Here is a 22,986-nt window from a genome sequence, read left to right as displayed (position 1 = left end):
CCGCAAGGCACCGAGATCTTCAGTTTACTCGGTCTGCTTGCCCTTGTGGGTAAGACGGTTGGTGATTTCTCCTGGTTAGGTTCTGACCTACGGGATCTCCCCTGGCTGAGAGCTCCAGGCAGCTGGGCAGGGCTTCGTTTGCCTCTGGGATATCCCCATGGCCTGGCTCTAAGGGACACCTTGTGCCTGTCCGATGAATGAATGAATGAATGAATGAACGAATGAACGAATGAATGAATGAACGAACTAGCTATGTCTCTCCCATCCGACGGGGGCTTCCCTCGGACGGGAAAGTGCGCATCCCATCAGATGGGGATGCCCCCATCTTCTGACACAAAGGTTAGAGAAGGACTCTGGGTCTGTCCGGCTTCCCCATGGCAGGCCTGCTATGCTCCTGACTTGGAGACCCTTGGAGATCCTACGACACCAACACCCATGGCCAATGCTTCCAGATAGCGTCGCAGGCAACCTTCTTTGACTCTGGTAGCTCTCAGCTGTCTGTGACCATCCCCCCTTCCCTGCTTGGCCCATACAGCAAACGGGAAGTCACCATCGGTGCTGGCAACCCAGACAGGCAGGGGTGAGGCTCATCTCTGTAAACTCAGCTTAAAGAACTTGGTGCTGGCTCCCTGGTGTGTCCACTTACTCATTCAACAAACATGCATGGATGGTGACTGCGGCCCCAGGATTTCAGAGGAGGAAGAGCCATGGTCCCTGTCCTCGGCAGGAGGGTGTCTGGGGCTGGTGGGGGGAGGCAGCTGAGAGCACAGCATCTCTGCTATGACGTGGTGAGGGGCATGACAGAGGCAGCTCTCAGGGGGCTCTGGGAGCCCAGGGGAGGGGACTCAGCCAGTGTGGTAGTCCAGGAAAGCTTCTGGGGGAGGGGACAGTGGCTGTCCGGCTCTCCAGGAGAGAGAGTGGGGAAAGGCAGGGCAGACAGCTGGGTGGGGGCACGGGGGCACGGGTGTCCCGCTCAGTCCAGGGAGACGATGACAAGGCGGGTCCTTGTGAGCTGACCTGCAGGGCCCAGGCCCCTGGTGGTGACACCCCTTATAGGAATGAGGCCGCCGGGCCAGGAGGGGAGCCTTGCTGGTGGAGGGTGGCAGGGGGGATAAAGTGGGGTCTGTGTGCAGAGGGCTTTGCACCCACCCAGCACTCCCGGCTCCCCTAAGCCTCGTCTTCCCTTTCTCCTTCTTTTCCTTCCTCCTGGCATGAACTCAGGTGACTCTCCCAATCCAGAGCCCTGCAGAGATGTGTAAGGTGAGCTATGAGGCCCCTCCCCAGACGAAGTAACCGAGGCCTTCAAAAGCCTGTGGCTTCTTGAGACCTCATGGCAACTCTTTGGAGAGCAGTTTGGAGTCCAGAGGCCAGAACCCACCCGCCCGACAGGGTCAGAACTGACTGTCAAGGATGAGAGTGGGCGTCTGACCTCTTCAGAGATAGGTCCTCACCCCAGGGGCTGGCAGCCTCTGGTGGGGGCGAGTGGGGCTGGGGTCCCAGGGGCTGGGGCATGAGCACAGCCTCTCCGTGACCCTTCCCTCCATGCTCCCAACACAATCCCCTCACCCTGGGCTCACTCTCCTCAGTCTTTTCGATGCCCACCCCCTGAGCCCGAGTCAAGGGCACTGGGCCTCGGGGGCGGGTCTTGGCCTTCTCCGCAGCCGGCAGGGCTCAGATGGGACTTAATGGTTCATCAGCCCCATCGACCTGGCGAACACACGGTGACGGGAGCGGGAGAAGGGGGGAGTCTAGGCGGGTGCCCGTGGACTCTCCCAAACTCACCCTCTTTCAGGGGAGGGTCCACATAGGGTACAGGGGTGATGGCAAGAGGGACCCCGTGAAGGGGGTGGTGTGTGAGGACGGTTGCTTTCTGACTGTAGAGACAGGTTCTCCCGGGTCGAGGAGGTTGTGGATGCAGGGCATCTGGGACCCTCCAGGGAATTAGGAGACCCGATTCTCTTCAGGTTGCCTGTCAGGTTCCCACTCGAGACCTTACCTTCCATCTAAGAAAATTAGGAAACTCGCCACCCATCCCATCGCCCCCATATAAACATTAGCCTCGCTATCCCTTCCAAGGAGGCCTGGACTCCGAGAATAGACTCAGGGGCTCATGGAAAACACACAGGCCTCGTTTCCCTTCCTTCAGGAGGATAATTGTAGGGGGCGGGGAGACTCTCGGGAGGGTTTGTCAGCTCTGGTGAGACCCCGGTTTAATCCTCCCCTCCCTCCCACACACCACCAAGATGCCAAGCTCACAAGAGACAATGGACTGGGGGAGGGGAGGGCTGGGCGAGGGGAGGAATGGGGGAGGGGAGGGAAAGGGGGAGGGGTTAGGAAGAGGACAGGCATGTTTTGGGATGGGCCACACACACAGACAGTACTCATCCTGCAAGACAGAGACCGGCAGAGAACTACCTCGAGTCTGACCACAGCACTCAAGAATTATCAGTGGCTCCCCATTACCTCCCAGATAAATAGGACAAAGTCTTCTTGTGATCAGACCGCTGCCTGCCTGTCCCAGCTTCTCCCCCTCTTCCTGCCTGACACGTCATATCCCCGATACACCAAATAATCCGGTGTCTCCCAAAGACATCTGCCGTTCATTCATTTATTCATTCAGCAAACATCACAGAGTGCTACCAGGTGCCAGGCCGCAAAGAGGGCTGGGCTGTGAGCTCTTTGAGGACAGGATAGAACCATGGCTCATCTACCTTTGCAGCCCCAGCACCTACATTGTGCCTGCTACATACTAGAAAAACCCTGTTGAATTCATGGATATCACTTAACAAATACTTAGTGAGCCAGACACTGAGCTGGGCCCCGAGCATCAGCGACTCAATGCCCTCCTGGGGCCACCAGTCTAACGAAGGAGACAGACAACAAATTATATAAACTCCTGATACCGAGAAGTGCTATAGAGGAAAAATAAAGGGGGGATGTGGAATAGGCAGGCAAGAGCTCCCCAAAGAGGTGATATCCAGCAAGACCTAAAAGGGCCAGCCATGGGAGGGTATAGCAGAAGAGCCTTCCGGGCAGACCAGTCAGCAAGTGCAAAGGCCCTGAGGTGGGAACACACCCAGCAGGTTTAAGAAAGAGCAAGGAGGTCAATGCTGAGTGAAATCCCGAGAGTTGCAAGGCCTCCTGGGGCCTCTGTCAGAAAGGGCTTGCGTGGTGCCCAGTGGCTTGGGAGGCCTTGGACCCTGGGCCATTAACAGACAGCTCAGAATCAGCTCAGGCCCAGGGAGATTTTCCCGTAATGGGATTTGTTCAATGGGATTTGCCCTGGAACATCAAATCAAATCCACATCTGGGATAGGTGTGAATAGGGATGTGCTTACTCTCTCCCAGAGTCCCTGGCGGCCTCTCTCCATTTCATCTAACCCCCTGACTCTAGGCATGGCAGTTTCCAAGCTATTATCTCCCCTATTTTGCGGATGGGGAAACTGAGGCACAGAGAGGCGAAATCACAGAGATCACACAGCCAGTAAGTGGCAGCGCTGTGATTTGAACCCGGGTCTCCCTGCCCTCTAGCTGTGTTCCTTCCCAACAGGCTGTGCTGGAGACCGTGGGGGAGGAGTGGCCCTTGGCGACCCTGACGAGCGGGTCCTGTGGACCCAAATGGCCCTCCATGCCCCCCAGTTGGCCCGGGGACCCCTGGGAGCAGAAGCAGGGCCCGCAGAAGCAGGAAGCGTTTGCCCAGGGTTAGGGGCCCAGCTGAGAGGTCTGGGGCCTGCAAACTTTTGAACTTGAGGAAGTCCCAGTCTGATGCGGTAATCCACCCCCCTCAAGAATGCTAAGGCCTCTCCCCCGGTGGGTTTTACTTTTTTCCCGGTGACCTTGCTTTCGCTAATGTATTACTTCTTGGTACGTTACCGTTACTAACTCAAAATCAATACCGACCTCCACATCTGTAAGGTTTTATCTGAAGGCAAAGCTCCGGGCTGTCCGTCAGGCTGAGTGACAGCCATCCCTTCCTCTGCCCCCACCCGCCGTGGCCCCCGCCCGCCCCCAGCCCCTTCCTCTCCCTCAGCTCTAAATCAGTCCCAGCCTCCACCAGACTAAATCAATAAGGGGCAGCCTCAGCCCCCTTCCGCCCGCTGGGGAGAGGCTGGCTCGCCGGTTTGGGGGTGGGGGCTGCGGGAGCCCCGCGCCAGCCCTCCTTCCACATCCTCCGCTCGCCACCCCCCCCCCCCCCACCCCCCGGGATGCGGTGGCGCGCTCCGGTCCTTTAAAAGAAGGGGATGGGAAAAATGTAATTAATTCCCTCCGCTCCTGAGCTGGCCCCAGGGCCTGGGACCGAGGAGGCAGAGCGGTGGGATCTGCACCCTCTGTGATAACCGAGCGCGCTTCGGGAGCGAGGCTGCAATTAGAAAGGGATCGCCATCACTCGGGCTCCGTGGCAGGGTGCGGGGTGGGCGGAGGGGGCCGCGGAGGGACACACGGGGGGGGGGGGGGGCGGGGATCAAGCCTGGAGAGGTCAAGGCAGTGGGACCCAGAGATGGGACCGGGGCTGGAAGGAGGCCAAGGACCACCTGGACCCGTGGGCGGGTCAGGGAGCCCCACCCTGGCACTGACAGAGGGGACCCCGAGCCCCCGGAGGGACAGCCGTTTCACACACACACACACACACACACACACACACACACACACCCCACTCGGCCATCCAGGGCTCCCAGGAGCTTCCCTGCAGCACCGGGGACCAGAATATCTGCACTAACATTCATGCTCAGCCCGGGGTGAGCTGTGACCCTGGGCAGTTTCTTTAGCCTTCTATGTCTCAGTTTTCTCATCTGTATAATGGGAACGGCAATAACTGTAGCTACCGATAGGGTCCCTTTAAGAATTAAACGGTTCGTGCACGCTGAATGCTTAAGACAGTGCCAGGCACACGGTCTGTTCTCCGCGCACGCTAGCTGCCCCTCCCCTTCCACCTGGATCAGAAGGGACTGAGCTTGAAAGCCACCCTTAAGGGCGGACTCAGGGAGCTCCTCCCTGTGTCTTTTTCACCCCCTCCTCCCCATGGGGCCTGGCACACAGTGGGCGCTTTCCGAGTGGAGAATCTCTGCTCCCCCCCGCCCCCGCCCCACAGAAGCTGGGGCCTGCACCCTGACAAGGGAGCCGGGTGTGAGTCAGCGGGCCAAGGCACACCTTCACGAGGACACCCCACCTGAGTCCAGGGAGGCGAGGCGGCCCCCAAAGCCTCTGTCTGGATCACCCAATAGCTTCCGGGACACTTGCCCCCACGCCCGCTTACACGGAAGCCCACATAAATACATACAAACCCGGGAGACTGCCACGTGTTCACAGGTGGGGAAACTGAGGCCCAAAGGGGACAGTGACTTCCACTCCAGGAGAGTGGCACCACAAACTGATGGGAGTATAGCCCATCCCTGGGCTTACGGCCGCTCCCGCCTACCCTCAGCCTCGGGTTTGGCTCCAAAAGGACCGGCTGGTGGGGCCCACTGAACCCTTTTATCTCCCACGACAGCCCTGGTCCCCGGTCTCACTAATTCATTTTCCCGACTCCCAGAAGAGGTGAGGGGGGCACGTTTTGGGGGGAGGGCTGCCGATTGCCCACTGTCAGGAGAGAAGGCAAGGGTATGGAACACAATGCTTGAACTTTGTGACATCTGTCTCTGGGGACTGAGGGACTACCGGGGGGGCAGCCCCGCTCATGACTTGCCCTGGTCCCTAAGGGTCTGGGGCCTGGAGTCCCTCACCGGGTCCAGATAGAGCTCCTGGGGGCATGCCCGGCTGAGGGTCAAGGCTGCTCCACTGGGGTCTGTCTGCTCAGCTCTGTGTCTCCGCCTTGGTCGCCCACTGGAATCAGCGGGGGAGTCTCGTGAAATGCTGGTCCCAGGATCTCACACCCCCGCAGGCTCCCAGGAGTCGGTCTGAGGCTCTGGGCATCAGGAGGGTTTAAAGCCCGCTCCCCCGGTGACTCTAACGTGCGGCCAAGTTGGCAAACCGCGGCGCCCAAGTCACTGCCGTTGTTCTACCCGCGCATAATAACCGGCGCCAATCCGCACCCACGCGGATGGGCACGCGGGCACGCACACAAAACACGCCGACGCGCGTGCTGACTGCACGCGGCGTTATGCAGACAGGCCAACGCGAACACGCACAGAATGATACGCACGGAAAAGTGCACATACGCACGCGGCCAGGCCGCGCCCCGTCACACGCTTCGCGGATGCACACGCAGGCAGACACGCTTACACAGTCACGGACACCGCAGTCTCACAACCCCACGGTCGCCGGCTCCCGACGGATACGCAGACACACTTCACGCAAACACCCCCCCCCCCCGCCCCCCGCCCCCCGCCCGTCCCACTGCCTGTCCCCCAGCTGCACACTGGGATTACCGCAAGCGAGAAATCACCCACCCAGGCAGCCGAGCACCCCCCGCTCCCCCTCTCTCCTGCTCGCGTCTTGCTAAGAGGATCGGGGCCCCCTCCCCTCTCCCTGCCCCCTGTGGACAGCGGTAATGGGCTTCGGGTGCTGACTTTGAGGTTCCAAACAAGATTTCCTGCACGTCTCCCTGTCCCTGCCCCCCCCCCCCCCCCTCCTTCGCCATCCATCTCTCTGCTCACGGGCCTCACCCTCCACATCTCAACCAGGAGAGCCGGTGCTCAGCCTGGCCGGCAAGGTCCCCTCCCTCCTCCGCCCCCCCACCCCCACCCCAGCCCCTCTCAGATCCTTTTCTAAGCCCGGCTACTGCCATTCTCTTGCCCAGCACAACCCCTGACGGTTTCCACAGCATTTCCCTTCAAGCCTCACACCTCTTCTACGAAGCAGTCACCCCACTTTCCAGTTGAGGCACAGGCTTAGGGGCTCACCCAGAGTCACCTGGTGAATGAGTGGCAATCCTCTACCCCCGACTCCTAGTCCAGTGCGCTTGTCCTGCCCCTGACTGTGGTCTTCGTGTACCATATACAGCCCTGGGTCATTCTCAGGTTGATGTGTGCGTGCGTGCGTAATGTGTGGGTGCAGGTGGGAGGACCACACGTGGGAATACTGCATGTGTGTGCACGTTCGTGAGTCTGCATGCACATGCCAGTGTGGCTTATGTGTGGGTCTGTGTCCCGTCTGCCCCTCTAGCTGACCTCCCCAAGGGCACACCCTGGGGCCGGGGGGCCATCTGGTCACTGACTGCTCTCTCTGACCGGAGGGGGATTCGCCATCCCCAGACTCCTTCGGATTTTCTCTCCCTTCCACGTCCAACACAGCAGACCTCAAAAGACTCAGGGGGGCAGGCTCTGTCTGGTTGGGGAAGAAGGCAGGCAGGATAATTTCTGCAGAGAACGGCTTCAGCCTAGATGGGGAAGAAGACTCGGGAAGGCTAAGCCGCAATGAGGCCTTGGGCTCGGGCCTCACCCAGAGGACGCTTTCAGCCTTTCTGTGGCCCTGCCTTCTGCCCTGGGCACAGCCTGACCCTGAGCCTGGATTTGGCCAGGAGCTGCTGGGGGCAGGCTTGCTGTCCTATTCCCAGTGCCTGGCACATAGCAGGTGTCCAACAAATATTAGTTGAGTGAATGAATGAATGAATGAATGAATGAATGAATTTATCTGTTATCCCCAGCACAGGGCCTGGCATAGGGGAGGGTGAATGAAAAGAATAAACGGAGGGGTCTGTGGCATACTCACACCAGCCCCTCAACTCAACAGAGCCCCCTCCCCACCCCAGGGGTCCTTGGAGGCCTAGCTAAAGACGGCCCGGGGGAGTGGGGGAGCTGGACAGAATGACTCCCCACTGGTTGTCTAAGAAGTCAAAGATATTCTCTCTCTCTCACAAACACACACACACACGCACACACCCATTTCCAATGTTTGCTCCGTGAGATGCCAGGCTCCAAAATCCGGAAACATCTAGAAATATCTGGAAGCACCGGAGGGGGGCTGGCCTTGGCGTCCCCTCCCTGGGTGGTTCCCGGGTTCGATGGTGTCCAGGCCAGGACAAGCCCCAGGACTCCCGGCCCCCGTGAGGGGCTGGAGCTAGCGGGGTGCGGTGGGATTCAGGGACCATCTCTGATGGCGCGATAATGGCAGAGGGGGATTAGAGCGAGCGATCTGAGCGGCGGCCGGGTTGGAGAAGGAAGGGGCCGATCGCCGGGAAAGATATGACTATTTAAAGATAATGATTGCATAAATTTAATTAGCACACTTTCACGCGGCAAATGGCCGTTTTGTAATTAATGTATCTGGCCTTACTAAGCATGAAAGATCCCATCTCCTCCCCCTCCCCTCCCGCTCCCCCTCCTCTGCGGCCCTAATGAAAGACAGAGAGCAAGTGACAGAAACAGTTTGTCAGTGGCTCCAGGTGTCAGGGGCCTAATTGGCTGAGCTGAGGGGAGGGAAGGGGTGGGAGGGCTGAGAGGGGGGCGGAGGGGGGCCTCCTGGACTTTGGGCCCAGGTTGGGAGAACAGGAGGGTGGGGAGGCCTAGGCTCTCAGCCTCCCTGGCGTGGGGGGTGCTCCCCCTCGGTAATTGCCGGAGACGAGGACGCAGAATGGCAGTGACAGGGAGTGAGTGGGGGCAGGGAGGCCTCGTTAGTACCTGGGCAGACAAGCTGGCTCATATCACAATGCGTTAAGGGCTCACAGCCATGATAGCTCAGGCCCGCTTCCCCTCTCTAAGCAGCCGAGTCCCTCAAGCAGGCAGAATGCGTGAAGGAATGAATGGGCCTCAGTTTCCTTTCCTAGAAAATGGCCCTCGGCTATGGAGAGTCTCAAAAGGAAAAGTGATCAAAGGTGTCATTATTAAGCACCTACTGTGCATGCCAAGGACCTACTATGGGCAGGCAGCACTGCCCTTCACGCCTTAGAACGGCGGTCCGAAGGGCGGGTGCTTTAGTCTCCCCGAGATCGGAACGCATTTTACCGTCATCCATGACGCCTGGCTGCGGCTGCGGCTGCGGCCAGATAGCATCAAAGTCGGGCAGCAGTGGTGACAGAGCCGTGTGTGGTGCTTTTGTTGACCTCTTCCGGTAAGGTCAAGGGTGGGCCAGCATCAAACCGTCTTAGATTCGAGGAAATATGGGTATTGGCTGTTCCACGTTACAGGTCGGGAAACTGAGGCTCGGGGAAGCTAAGTGATTCGCCCCAGTCTACACAGTAAGTGGGGGGCTGGGATCTGAACTCAGAAGGTCTAATCCCAGAGACGATTCTCCCTCCAGCATTTACCTAAGGGACCCACTGCAGGGCCAGCTCAGCACCTTTCCTGCCCCCAGGGTGCCATGCCCTGCCATCCCGGGTAAGACGCTTGACTGACTCCAGAGAGGAAAGCCTCTTTGTTAGGTGGGGACAGCTGTCCTGCAAAGGACAGCGATGTCCTGCGAAGTCAGAGCGGCCTGGTTTTCCCATAGGATTATCAGGTAGCAGAAGCGAGAGGGTGGGCAACAGCGATGCCCAACCTTTGCGCCCTGGCCGCCTTGGGGCGTGTGCACACCCGCCTCTCCGACAGTGCCCGTCCATCGTCTTCACCAGCTGCCCTCTGCCGGCCCCTGCCCGGCCCCTGCCCGGTTTTCTCCGAGGGAGGCGGGGCAGGGAGGCCTGGAGCCAGCCTAGGCCCGGTGGAGCAGGGCCCAGCCAGCCCTCTCCTGGACCAAATTCAATTTCAAAGCTTAATGAGTTTGCACAGGAGCCGGGTGAGCTCGCTGACGCTACTCCTTGCCGGCTGGGTGGTTCCCGGCCGGGCCACCGAGCGCTCAGCGGCCCGAGCAGGGAGAGCCCTGGGCTCCACCGAGAGCGGTGGGGGCACCGAGCGAGTGAAAAATGTCAGAGCAAATTGCTCTTGACAGCGTTAATATCTGCACCTCATAGCAATAATTACATGTAAATAAATAGCAAAATCACACTCAGCTGGAGGCAGCTTGGGGAGGACAGACGCTGCTAAGGACCAGCTGGGGACCCAAATGCTTCGCTCCATCCTTTTCTTTCCTTCTTAGAGTCTCTGCTCCCCCCTCGCCCTCAACCAGATTCTTCTTGCTGCACAGGACAGGGACCTCGAGCTTCCGGCCGCTCATGGTAAACGTGGGAGGGAAGACGAAAACATTTGAGTACCCCCCAACCCCGCTCTCATCCAGCTGTGGGGCAACAGCTGGAACGAGCATCCGCCCGCCTCTGTCTCCTCCCTCCTTGAGCATAATATTCCACCTGCGGGTCTTACAGAAACCCACATCTCGGCCCTGCCCTCCATCCTGGGCACCCTCCCGGCTGCCTCCTGGCCTTGACCTCCGTCCGCACGGCCACCCCCTGATCCAGGTGGCCGGGCCAGCATCCTCTCAGTCGCCCAGGCCCCGGGCAGCCCGGTCATCTTCACCCCTCCCCCCCGATTGGGTCCCAACACCCACAGTGCCGTGCAACATCACGTGCTGGGGCAGAGTCGCCGGCCGAACGTGGCGCAACTTCCCGGGGAGCCAACCTGACACGAGGCTCCTCGATTGTGTTACCGTGAGCGACAAATACGGCTGCACCGTGCCCAAGAATACAAAATGCGCGTGCGTGTTTGTGGGGAAAAGTTTGAGAGGCCCAGTGTGCAACCAGAGTCCCCTCTTGCTACATGTTCGGGGGGCCCATGGGTTTGCTTTTGTTTTCTGTCTGCAAGAGCGAGGACCATGTCCTGCCCACGTCTGGATTCACAGGACTTAGGCAAAAGGCCTCTGGGGGTGTTTGAGGGAGGAAGAGAGGAAAAGGCAGCGGAAGGTTAGAAGGAGAGAGGAGGAAGGAAGGGGAAGGTGTAGGGAAGGAGGAGGCGGGGAGAAGGCAGCTGCTGTCCAGGCAGGCGAGAGTCTTCAAATGGGCCCAGGTGTCCTGAAGTGGCTGGATTGAATCCAAGGCTCCGTTCATTCCCCTCTGCCCAGAGGGACCCAGGGGCCCTGTCTTCCGGGGACCCAGCCTCCCTCCCACTTCCTGTCTGCACGGTGCAGAGTTCCCACGAGTCGGGGCTCCGCTGCCCCAGGAGGAGTGTGGAGGGCCCTCTAGCTACTTCGCTGCCCGGCCTGCCTTGCCTGCACAGGGCAGGGAACGCAGACTCCATTCTTCGCGAAACAAATATCTTCTCCAGAGCAGCCCCCGCGTCCCACACCGTCTTATTTAGTTCACCGACTAATCCACTTATCGAGGATAAAGCGCCTGTGAATCCCCATTTGATAAAGGCAGTCACAAAATTAGCAAAAATGTGCCCACGGCTCCCGCGTACCAAACAAACAAGAGGCTGGGGACGGCTGCGGAGAGATGTTGTCTCTCTCTAGTCCCCGGGGCCCCCGAGAGATTCGGGAAGAGATACAGCAGCTCTCTCACTGGCGCTGAGGGCTGGGAAGGCGGTGCCGGGGGTTATTCGGGGAAGGGGGTTGGGCAAGGTGGGGAAAGGAGCCGGAAAGGAGTCCCTGCCTCATCCCACACGGCACGCACCCCAGCGCCAGCCCGGGTCCCTGGCTCCCGTCACGACCCAGCTCCACAGCCCTGTGCCTGTGACACCTCCACGCGTTCATCCACGACATTCATCATCCTTCAGTGCTTGCTCCGTGCCAGGCAGCGTTCCAAGCAAACTCGTCTGCTGCTCATGACAACCCTGTGAACTAGCCACCGCTGTCATCCACGGGTTATAGGAACAGAGAGGTCGAGTCACTTGCTGAAGATCTCACAGCTGGTAGCCACTGCCCCCAACTGGAGGGTTATTATCGACAACTCTCCCGTTCAACCCTGGCCGATTCAAACTCCACCTGCGCGTCTCCAACCACGGTCCCCAACCCTGACAGCAGTCCCCCAGCCCCCTGCTCTACCCTCCACTACTCGCGGCCCCTCCTCTGCCACCGCACAGAGCCTTCAGGTTGCCGAAGCCTGTACGCCCCCTCCACAATCTCACGACGGTCAAGTTCACACCTTCCGGTGCTCCTGTCAGAGCCAAAGTTATTCTCCTGTGCCCCACCTCCACCATTAGGGGCTGTGGTATCAGGGCTGGGGGGCGTCCTCCTCGCAGAGCCCAGAGGTCTCCCTATTTTACCCCAAAGGGCTCCGGGCACCTGGCCGACACCTTGTCCTGATCATGGCGGCAGGGCTATTAATGCCATCACACAGATGGGAAGACACAGACTGGAATAAAAACTCAGCCAGAGTCAACCGGCTCATCCGGAGGGTGGTTCTGAGGAAGAGGGAAGGACCAGGAGGGGATTCTGGAAGGCTCGGTCCCTGTGCTGCCCACACGGCCACCAGCTTGGCTTGGGAAGGAGGGGCTGGTCTCAGGCCTCGGGGGTGGGGACATTAATCACAGGGAGCACCTGTCAGGGTGGCATCTGGAACTAAAGGGAAACACTCGTCAGAAGGGCAGCACTTCTCACCCCGGGCTCCCGGGTCTCTGAGACTAACCACTGCCCCTCCAGGAGGCCATGGCTGGGAGCAGGGCATCTGGGGTTCAGGCCCGGGCAGCCCCCTTGGCTTGGGAAAAGGCCCTCCACGGACACCTGGACCGTAGGTGGGAGGAAGGAGCAGGGAGTAGCAGAGGGAAGGAACCAAGGGCAGGAGCCGGGGGAGGGGTGGGTCCAGCTTTGGGGCCGCCCTCCTGTCTCAGCCCCCTGTCCCCGCCTCATTTCTATAAGTTCACGTCCCTGAGTCCCCAGCACACCTTGATCCCTGCTGGCCTCCTGTGTTTGCCCTTTGTCTTCCCCTTCCTGTCCCCGTCCCTGCCTGTGCACCCCTCTCTGTCTCACTCCGTCTCTCGTTCTTTCCTTCTCTCTCTTCCTGTTTCTATCCCTCCGAGTGCTTCGCCCCCCAGACTCTCCTTCTCTCCCCCTGTCTCTCTCCCTCTCTCCCCCTGCCCCTGCTGCTTCCTCTCCCTGACCTTCTCTCCGCCGGCATCTTAACACCCTGTTTCTCTCTACGGTCTGTCCGTCTGTCCGGGCACTTCCCCGCCTTTCTGCCCATCACTCCCGCATACCTCCAGCAGGAGGCGCCTCTGGAATCACTCTGGACCTTCTCGCACCAGAGCTGAGCCCGCCAGGCCGGGTGCCAGGCTCACGCCCTGGTCCAGCTGGGGGCCACCATAGCATGGGACCGCAGGACCGGGGTAACCCTCAGCCTACCTCCCCTGCTCCCCCTCTGGGCCTTCCCTCCAAGGCCCCTTCCGTTCTCCGCCCTCTGCCTTCAAGGGTGGTCTACCGAGTCACTGCAGGGAGCTTCGGGGGCATCTGAAAACTGGGCGGTCAGAAAGGACCCCTCACCCAGTGCTTCTCAGACTCTCCCGAACACGTGAATCCCCTGGGAACTTCAAGTGCAGACCAGACCCGGAGCCGCCAGGGTCCAGGCCAGCCTCTGTCTGATCTGGCAGCCCAGCACGGAGGAGAGTTGAATCTCTGCCAGCGGGCAGACCTGGGTTGTGGATTCCGACGCTGTCCCTTGCCGCTGACCTTGAGCTTTGCCTCTCTGAGTCTGCAAAAGGGGCATGACGATCCTAGGCCCTCAGGACGTGGCGACGATCAGATCGTGGACAGGGCAAAAGTGCCTCATGGACCCCCACGTTCTAGACAAATCAAGGAGGTCACTGCCATTATTATGGACCGTATCGGTGCTCAAGGAACAACTCTGCTCCTTTTCCTTTACTCCTGTTCCTTCGGGGGCTGAAGCAGGGCAGGACCCCAGCTGGGACAGCTGCTTCCTCCTCACGGGGGCAACATGGAATCAGCTGCGGTTGAGGTCAGCACCCAGGGGGCTCGGGGAAGAACATGGGGAGCTGGGGGGTGGGGGGGGGGGGTGCATTCTCTGTGGTGGGGAAAGGAAGGCAGGCCCCGTGGGAGGCTCAGGAACTTCTACCCTGGGCATCACCTCCCAGGTTCAGGCTGGGTGTGCCCTTTGTGTAAGACACCTGACAGGGCCCCCACAGGACCTTAATCCTGTGATGCTCTCTGCAGGGGGGGAGAGGGGAGGCAAGAGACCAGCAGGGTGCCAGGTTAGGGGCAGGAGTGGGGCTTCCTCATGCATTCCATCCGGGGCCCCCTCTTCTGCTGGATGCTTGACAAGATTCCCAGGGGCTTTGCTGGCAAAGCGGGGACTGCCCACACCACTGCGGGCAGAGGCGGAGATGAAGGTAAAGGCCGCTGCCATACCCACTCGTGCCCTCGGCAAAGCCCTGCTAATCCCGGAGTCCTTCTCGGCGGTGGAAAGCATGCAGGGCCATTGTGGGTGTCTTTCTTAGCAAAAGGAGGCAATGGGTTAAATGAACTATTCCTAGGATGAACTATTTCTGGCTTGGACATTGCTGGAAAAGGGATCTCAGTTCAATTCAAACAGACCCTCCTCACTGGGTATTGTATGGAAACCAATTTGACAGTAAATTTCATATATTAAAAAATAAAACAAAACAAAACAAAACAAAACAAAAACAAACAGACCCTCCTCTGAGGCCTCCCCTGAGGTCACTTCCTAAAGAAAGCGGAGGTCAAGGTGCTCATGTGAGGCTGACAAGGTGAAAGCTTGCTAATCCAGCGCTTTGATAATCCCAGGTCGCCTCACACGGGCGTCTTCTTTAAAATATGGATTCTCCTCGTCCCGATGCAGACCTAAGGGACCGGCCAGTCAGGGTGGAGCCTGGGATTTAGATCTTTAATAGGCATTCCAGATCATTCTGATGCACAGGTTTGGGAGCCACAGTCTCTCCTGAAGCCTCCACACTGCAAAGAACCCACTCTCCAACAGTCCTGACAAAACCAGATTCTGCTTGCATGCCCCCCCCCCCCCGGAAACAAGATGCTCAGTGCTTTACAAGGCCACCCCTTCCCTGTACAGACGGCCTGGACGTGGACAGCCCTTCCCCTTCACGTCCTGAGCTGAATTCTGCCGCCTCCCCGTGACTGCCACACCCTGCCTCCAATGGGACCACCCTGGCGGTCTCTGTGCCCCCGACAGACAGCTCTGAGGTTTCTGGGGGGGATTGCAAAGGTCTCCTTTTGACCTTACTTTACAATATCTGACCTCCCGAACCCCCAAATCGCAGTATTGCTTGCCAAGGGAGATGGTTACCACGTACAGTGGGACTTCCCAGTGGTCCGTCCAGCCCAGCCAGGCCAGCCCCAGGGAAGGTGTTTCCTTCCTCATAGGAGGATTCTGGGGGTCACGGGTACCCCCCTGCCCCCATCCCTCCCCTTGTCTGGGATATCGCCTCTTCTCTGGAGGCTTTTGGCTCCTGGTTTGGTTGCTTGTCTCTGACGGAACTGGAAGGAAGGTCCTCGAAGGCAGGTGCATGGGGCTGGGCAGAGAATGAATGTTCACGGTGTCCAGCTGTGCCCACGGCAGTTTACTGGCTCCCTACTGTGTGCTAGGCTTTGCGGCGGAGTCATGGGCCACTAGGGTAACCTAGCCCTTGCTTTAGGGGGAGACAGCGGTATCCAGAAAGTTAGAATTCAGAGCCCCAACTGCTACCCTGGGAGGCAGTGTGCCCACCCAGACTGGACGGTTGGTCTGGGAAGGCTTCTCGGAGGAAGTGGCCTCTGAGCTGACACCAGAGAGATGAATGGGGCTTGGCTAAGTGAAGAGAGGGAGGACGCCAATGTTTCAGGCTCAGGGATGGGCATTTGCATTGGTGGAGGGGGAGGGAATGAAGGGGAGTGGGGGTGGAGCCCTGACACTGCCCCGGAAGTGAGTTCCTGCCGGCTTCCCAGCCTGGCCGGATGGCTCGCCCTGGTCCTCGCCCTGGTCCCATCCGCCCCTCCACCAGGCCACCACCTTGCGTGCATCGGCGGGCCGGCTGGGCTGGCAGGGCGGGCAGGGCGGGCAGGGCGGGCAGCGTGTTCCGGGGGCCGCCGGGCTCGCGCTGCTCCCCGATCCCGGGCCCGGGCAGCAGGAATTAAGCAGGCCGCCGAGCCCAAGCGCGTCCTTATCTCGGGGAGACAGTTGTTGGGAATCACTTTGACTGAGTGGTTTTGTCTCCCCGCATTTTCCACTGTCAGGCGGCCTCGGGCCATGGATCAAAGGCGCGCTGAGGAGCGCAGGGAGGGGCGGGAGTGGGGATCCGGTCCCCTCCCCTGGTCCCCTCCCCCCCAACGCCACCCCCGCCCCCGCCCCGACCCAGCTCTCCCACCCCCCACCCAGAACCGCGCCCAGCCCCCGCCCTGAGAGTGGGCAGATTGCGAGGGGGGGGGGGGACGGCGGGGGGCGGGGGGCTGGAGAAATCGGGAAATGAGAGAAGGAGTGGAGAAGAATGAGAGATTAGGGGAGAGAGTGGGGAGGAGGGCTGGGTTTGCGGAGAGAAGGAGGGAGGGCAGAAAGGGGTCTGAGAGCAGATTGGGTGCAAATGGGGTGAGGGACAAGGGGCGGGGAGAACTGGGGCACTTGGAGGGGAGGGCGTGGGTTAAGGAGAGAAGCGGGAAGCAGAGGAGGGAAGCAGAGGAGGGTGCGGGGAAGAAATCACAGCTGGGACCCAGAGAAAGTTCTGGGCTGAGGGACAGGACATGGAGGCAAGGCAGGCCGAGGAGAAGGAAGGTGGGGGGCATGCCTGGCTGGGCTGGGGGGTGCCAGAGAGTCTGTCCTCCCTCTGAAGAAAGTGCTGGCCTTCATCACTCTGGAGGAAACAGGTGCCGGGTGGAAGTGACTGGCCAAGGCCACACGGGAGCGGGGGAGGCCCTCAGGCCTGACCTTCCAGAACAACGGCCCTGGAGACACGGGGAGGAAGGTCCTCTGCCTGTTTCCTCCCCATCAGCTGTTATCCTGCAGCGGCACTCCCTGGGGTGGCTCAGAACACCTGTCCCCACTCCCAAAGGTGTTGCAGAAACGTTCACAGCTGGGGAGAGGGCCAGGAGAGAGGAGGGGCTGGAGAGAGGACAGCCCCGGGGCTGAGGCGGGGGCAGGGCAGACACCTAGACCAGGAGGTGGGAAGGAGCAGGGGAACTCAGGGACCCTGGGGAAAATTAATTCTGCAACAGGAGGTCTGGGGCCTGGCCCTGCCCCCAACTCACGTGTGGCCTTGGAGCCCCTGTCTGCAAACAGCTCCCCTGAAGTGTGCCGGAGGCCAACATGCCTCGCGTATCTCAACATGCTTGTTCCTCAGCTTACTCTAGGAGACGGAACCTATTGCTAGCCCCACTTTACGGAGGGGTAAACTGAGGCAGAGAAGAACCTCTCTGGAATCGCACAGGCAGGACGTGACAGTACTGGTGATTGGAACCAGGCGCAGGGACCCCGGAGCCCACGTCTTGGTACCCCTTGCTCTGTTGCCCCTGAGGGCACTGGGAGTAGCCGAGATCAGAGTCACGTGTGGGGCCCCCCACATCCTACCAGCAAGTGGGCCACAGACCATTCTCGCGACAGATGCTGGGTGAGAGCATGGGATCTGGGAGCAGGCAGGCTGCTCAAGTCCAGGGCCGGCCACTTGTTAGCGATTTATCTCAGGCCAGTTATGTACACTGCTTGGTTCCTCTGTCCCCCCATTTGCGAGACAGAAATAATTGAGGTCCTCCCCTTCCAAGGGGGATCGTGTGAAGATTAAATGAGATCATCCATGTGATGGGCTTAGCACAGCATCTGGCCTGTGATAAGTGCTCAAAAAAAGAGAACGTTATTCTTAGGTAATATCTGCCTAGTAATACAAGTACTTTTAACACACTGATACGATGTGATAAACGCACAGGGAAAGCACAACTAACCCACCAGGAGGGGGTGAGCGAAGGCTTCCCGGAAGGCGGCCAAGTCCTAAGGAGTAAGCAGGAGTGGTTTTGAGATGGGGACAGGGTGGCGGAGAAGGAGTCCCAGCAGAGAGAGCAGCAGGCACAACACCTTGGAGGCAGGGAAGAGCGTGACTCTTTGGGGTCCCTCAAAGTCACCCTCCCTCTCCTACCCGGGGTGCCACCGGCCTCCCAGGTCCTGTGGCTGGCCATCCCGGCGGCCTCCCTCCCGCTGGGGACCCCAGGGACCAGCCTGTGCCGCTCTGAGTCTGCCCGCCGTATTAATTGCTAATCTCCCTCATTTTCTTCCCCTCTATCTGCGGGGACTGTCTCATTCCAAGCCCCCGTACTAATCAGAAAGAAGGACAAATCCGCTATTTGCATTCTTTCCCACCAAACCAGGCAGCTCTGGAAGGCTAAACCCCTGGCCTGCTGGGAAGCCCAGAAGGCCCAGGCTGGGGCCCACGAGCCTGAAGGGGGGGGGGGGGCAGGCTGGAGGGGAGGGCCAGTCCCTGCCCACAGATCTAGAGGCTGTGACTCATGTGCTGGTACAAAGAACCCACAGAAATCTCAGACTCTGAGCAGGAAGGTGCCTTACGAACAGACTGATTCATCTCTTTCATTGCACAGATAGGGAAACTGAGGCCCAGGGGGAGGCATCTACCAAGGTCACACAGAGGGTGAGAAGCGGAGCGGAGAGGGAGCTCAGATGTCCTGCCTTTCCAGTCGGTGACCAGGCATGGCCTGGGCTAAGCCAGACCTCCAGTCCCAAAAAGGAAATGGCCAGAGAAAGGACATCACTCATTCAATTTCTAATCAGGGCAAGGAGAAGCAGAGACCGGAAGACTGTCACTTATTAAGCACTTGCTATATGCCCAGCCTGGTACTACATGTTTCACATGAACAAAGTCTCATTATTTGTCATAATTCTGCACGACGAGTAGTATCGGTCCCGTCTTCCAGCTGAGGAAACTGAGGCTCAGAGAGCTCATGTGACTGGCCTGTGACCACACAGCAAGTAAGTAGAGAACCCAGTATCCGAACTCCCGTCCGTATGATCATTCCACTTGTCCCTGATGTATCTGCATTAGACACCGTTTTAGTATTCGCTTGATGATTTGCTGCTGTCCTGTGTGCACCAACCTCCTAGCCCTTCCCTGATTGTCCCCTGAGCAAACCCCACCTCCCCGCTGAGACTCCTCCAGGGAGCCTTCCGTGACCATCCCCTTCCTTCCCCAGACCCCTCTGCACTTCCTATCCTCGCCAACCGGAAATCCCACTAAATTATCCACGACACTTTTGGTGGGGAGGCGGCCCCTGAAATATGCGAGGTTAGAGAGGGACAGCCAAGTACATGTCTTTTTCGAGTCTCCCTAGACGCTGTGTGAATAACAGAAGTTAGGTAAATGGAGGGCATTGTAGGTAATGACATTCAAATACAGACTGAACGATCGGCTGCCTCCAACACCTGTTGGGAACAGAGCGTCGCTGCAAACGCAGGGGGCTCACCACCCGTGGCTGATGGCCTACTGCGTGCCAGACGCCGGGTTCCGTGTGGTACCAACACGAGTCATCAGGCCCTGGGTACTGCCTGTGGTCCCACTGAGGAGCGCGGGGGTGCATGGAGCATCCGGGCCCCCCCTCCCCACCTTACTCTGCCCCATGGGAAGCTCCCGCCCACACCTCTTCAAGGTGTGCCGTCCAGATTCCTGCACACGATTTGGTGGTGGGCAAAAAAAGTCCCAGAGCGGCCCACGTCTCTTGTCCAGACTCAGGGATGTGGACTTAAGATGCTATCTTCCCAGAATCCTACCTAGTCCTCTAAGAAAGGAGAACGGGTCAGGGTCACCTTCCTACTTCTCTCTCTCGAAGATAAAAAAAAGAGCCTAAAGTCACCCAGAAGCAATAAACCGCACCCCCCCACCCCAGTTCCTGTACACAGGCATGACCTGCCTCTCTCAACAGCAATCTGGAAAGTTCCTGATCCCAGTCTTGCCTTCCCACACGCCCGGCCCAGCCCTGGCCCCTCCACCCAGGAAAAGGGGGTGAGAAAGGCAGAGAAATAAACAAGGGTCTGTGTTCACGGGAGGCGGGGCTCTGTCCAGGCCTCTCCCTGTGGGCTGGAGCTGAGCCCTTGACTGACGGGAGCAGGTGGTTTTGTTTGGCCCTTCCAGGGGGGAAATAGCTCAGCTTTTCCCACTGAGGTAGGTTCACTGTGGACAAAGGCAAAGCTGGATGTGAGGCGGGATCTTGGCAGCGTGCGTCCCTCCGGGGGATGGCGGGGTTCGCAGATGCCCGGGGCCCCGTTGCTGATTCTCTGAGCCTGGTAGCTCGTCCCTGCCCCAGGGCTGGGCTGGCCAGGAGTCAGGGGGAGAGGGCACTTGGGGCGTGGGGTTGCCTGATGAACTGAGAAGACAGTACCCGCGGCCCCCCGCCTGGTACGCCTGACAGAGGCGGGCAGACGTGGCTTGTGGCAGAGGGTCTCTGGGAGCTGGGCTGTCCTGGGTATGGAGGAAGCCAGCCGGGGAGGCCAGATGCTGCCACATGGCCTTTGGCTTCGGGGCCGAGAAAATCTGGCCACAGACTGTGGCCCTTCCCACCAGCTGACCCCTGACCCCCCCCCCCCCATCATCGTTGGTCACGGTGAGAAATGGGTACGTGGGTGGGTGGGGTGACTCAGCTCTTCCCTAACCCTGGGGAAAACCACTCAGGATCAGAGCCGTGTCCTTCCAACCTGAGCCGGTCACTTGTTCTGTCCTTGCTCATCCTTTCCCAAGGCCTGAGCGGAGCGGGGAGAGCATCCTGTGTGTTCAGCAGAAAAGGGTGCTTCCCGCACCCGGCATTCTTTCCCCCCCAGGACTGGGCTCAGGGGAACACACACACCATGTGGTCCTGGACTGGAGCCCAACTCGGGCATTTTCCAACCAATGGAAGGGAGGGTAGGCGAGAGGGGAGGGAGGGGAAGGGGGTAAGGCAGAGCAGGAGGCCAGGGCGTGGATGCAGGGCAGAGGGAGGCAGAGAAGTAAAGAATGGATTAGAATTTATTAAGCACCTATTATGTGCCAGGCACTTTCCTCGAATTCTCGATTTATCCTCACAGCGCCCCCGGAGAGGCAGAGATTATCACTTCCCGTTTTCAGATGAGAAAAAATGAAGCCCAGAGAGGTTAAGCAAGCTGCCCCAGGGCCACACAGCAGCTCAGTAAATGGCAGAACCAGAACTCCAGCCCAGAGCTGTTTCTCTAGCCCCTGAGCTTCCTCCTACTCGGGGGTGGGGTGGGGTGCGGGGGCTTGTGGCAGAGACCCCTGGGAGAGCGAAAGCCTGGAGAAGATCCTGAGAAGGCAAAGGGAAGGAAGCCGGAGGCAGAAGAGGCGCCCAGAAAGGAGAAGAAGGAAGGGCTGGGCGGGGCACAGAGGAGCGCGCTCACTCGGCTGGGGGCTGGGGTTAAAGCCCCCGTGTTCCTACAACCCACTAAGCCGGAGAAATGAATTCTGATCCCTCCAAAACCCAACCTTGGAAAATGTGCGAGAGAAGGGTCTCCTTTCAGGGGAGCAAGAAATCCTCTGCACTCCTCCCGATGCCCCGGTAATGCCAGGATGTCCCCAATCTGCTTTGAGGAATGGAGAGATTAAGAATAATAAAAAAATTGCAATAAAATACGTGTGAAGGAGGGGGTAATTGTGGACAAACGCAGCATTCAAATTCATTTTTCAGCTCTTTTACACACCATTTCAATCTTATTTTCTGCTTGTTAATGAGATCTTGTTGCCTGGGCTAGGCAAAACCTTCCAATATCAGGACGTAATTGCACATAATTTTCTCTCCTACCAGTGATTTGCATCAGTTTTTAAAAAATTCTGGGCTATTTAACACCCCGCCATCCCCCTCCCCGTCTTCCTGCCTACAAATCTCCCACTCCCTCCTCCTTCCTCGTCCCTGGTCCAGCAAGACTCATTTTAAATGCTTATTATAAACGCAGTGTCGCCAATAAAGAGAAAAAAAAAAACACAAGGAGGAAGTGAGAGGAGAAAGCAGCACACGGAGTTTCCAGGGCTCATCGCACGAGGGGCACAGTGGACTGATCCTGCTGAGGGGCACCGCGAGGCACGGCTCGTGGGTCAGGCAGATCGGTGTCAGTGTCCCATCTCGGCCGCTCAGCTGCTCTGTGGCCTTCAGCAAGTCACTTAACCTCTCTGAGCCTGTTTCCCCAAGTAGAGCGTTTCTGCGACGCTTGAATGACTTCACAGAGCCCACACGCTTCCGTGGGATCTGGCCCTCGGCAGGTATTCAGCGGATGGAGTGCCTTTCCTTGCTGGGTTGGGTCCCCTGAGGCCCTCAAGTGATGCCAGGAGCGAAGTCTGCTGTGGCAAATCACTCAGGAGACCCCTTTTCATCAAGAAATTAAGTAAAAGCCTTGAGATTTATTCCTGCCGGTTTTAGGAGGAAGGGGACGCTTCGCACTGGATGATTTGGACCCTGAGCCTGACTATGCCCCGTGGCTGCAAACTTCAGCTTCACCAGATGGACCACAGGACGGACCTTGGGGGTGGGGCTGGGGTGGGGGCGGGGGGCAGCCAGAGACCACAGAATAGCACAGAGGGCTCTGGAGGCAGACCGTTCCAATCCCAGCTCTGCCACTTTCCAGAACCTATCGCAGAGCCTGGCACATGGCAGGCACACGGATGGATGGAGAGGTAGTTGACCCTGGACAAGTCAGTTTCCTCATCTGTGAAACGAAGGTCACAAGATAATGGCCAGGGTTCGGTGAGTGAAAGCAGCCGAAGCATTTGGCCCCGTCCGTGACGGCCCTCCGGAAGCATCCACCCCACCTTGGCCGTCACAGGTAATTCTTAACGGGCCAAAGAGGGAAAGGAGAAGAGAACATCAAGGAGCCCAAAAGGACAAAAAGGCTTGTTTTACTGTGACTGCGGCCGTGTGATGAACCGCACACTCAGAGAATATTTTTCATTAGTTCAGTTGGGGGAAATCGTAAATATGTAAATCCCTTTTACAGGTTCCTTCCTGTTAAGCTCCAGCGAGGAGCAAAGGACACAATGAATGTGGGACATTACGAAGGAGCAAAATGAGCCACGGTGGCAAAAAAGAAACACCCCCTTCCTGTGAAGCAGTGGCAGGAGCCCTCCGCTGGGGGTCTGGGGCTCTAGGGACTGGCCCTGCTGCTAAGCTAACTACGGTTTGGGGCAATTTTCTCCCCTGTCTGGGCTTTCCAGAAGTTTCCACTTCCAGCTCTGCTAGAATCTGCACTGAAAAAGTTTGGGGGAGAAGGAAGCTCAGGCCCAGGGCGCCCCACCCCCACCCCAGGGACACGCCCACAAGGGC

The 22,986-nt window shown here is 58.8% G+C and overlaps 1 protein-coding gene across 3 annotated transcripts in view; it reads right to left on the bottom strand.

Moving 5' to 3' along the window:
• The window catches only part of PAX7 (paired box 7), a 100,918-nt gene that overhangs the window by 13,078 nt on the left and 64,854 nt on the right, over window positions 1-22,986 (bottom strand). The gene's annotated exons all lie outside the window — the stretch shown is intronic.

Source organism: Panthera leo, chromosome C1, assembly GCF_018350215.1.
Source record: "Panthera leo isolate Ple1 chromosome C1, P.leo_Ple1_pat1.1, whole genome shotgun sequence".
Lineage (NCBI taxonomy): Eukaryota > Metazoa > Chordata > Mammalia > Carnivora > Felidae > Panthera > Panthera leo.
Note: the sequence above shows the minus strand (reverse complement) of the source record. Positions and strands in the feature narration are given on the sequence as shown.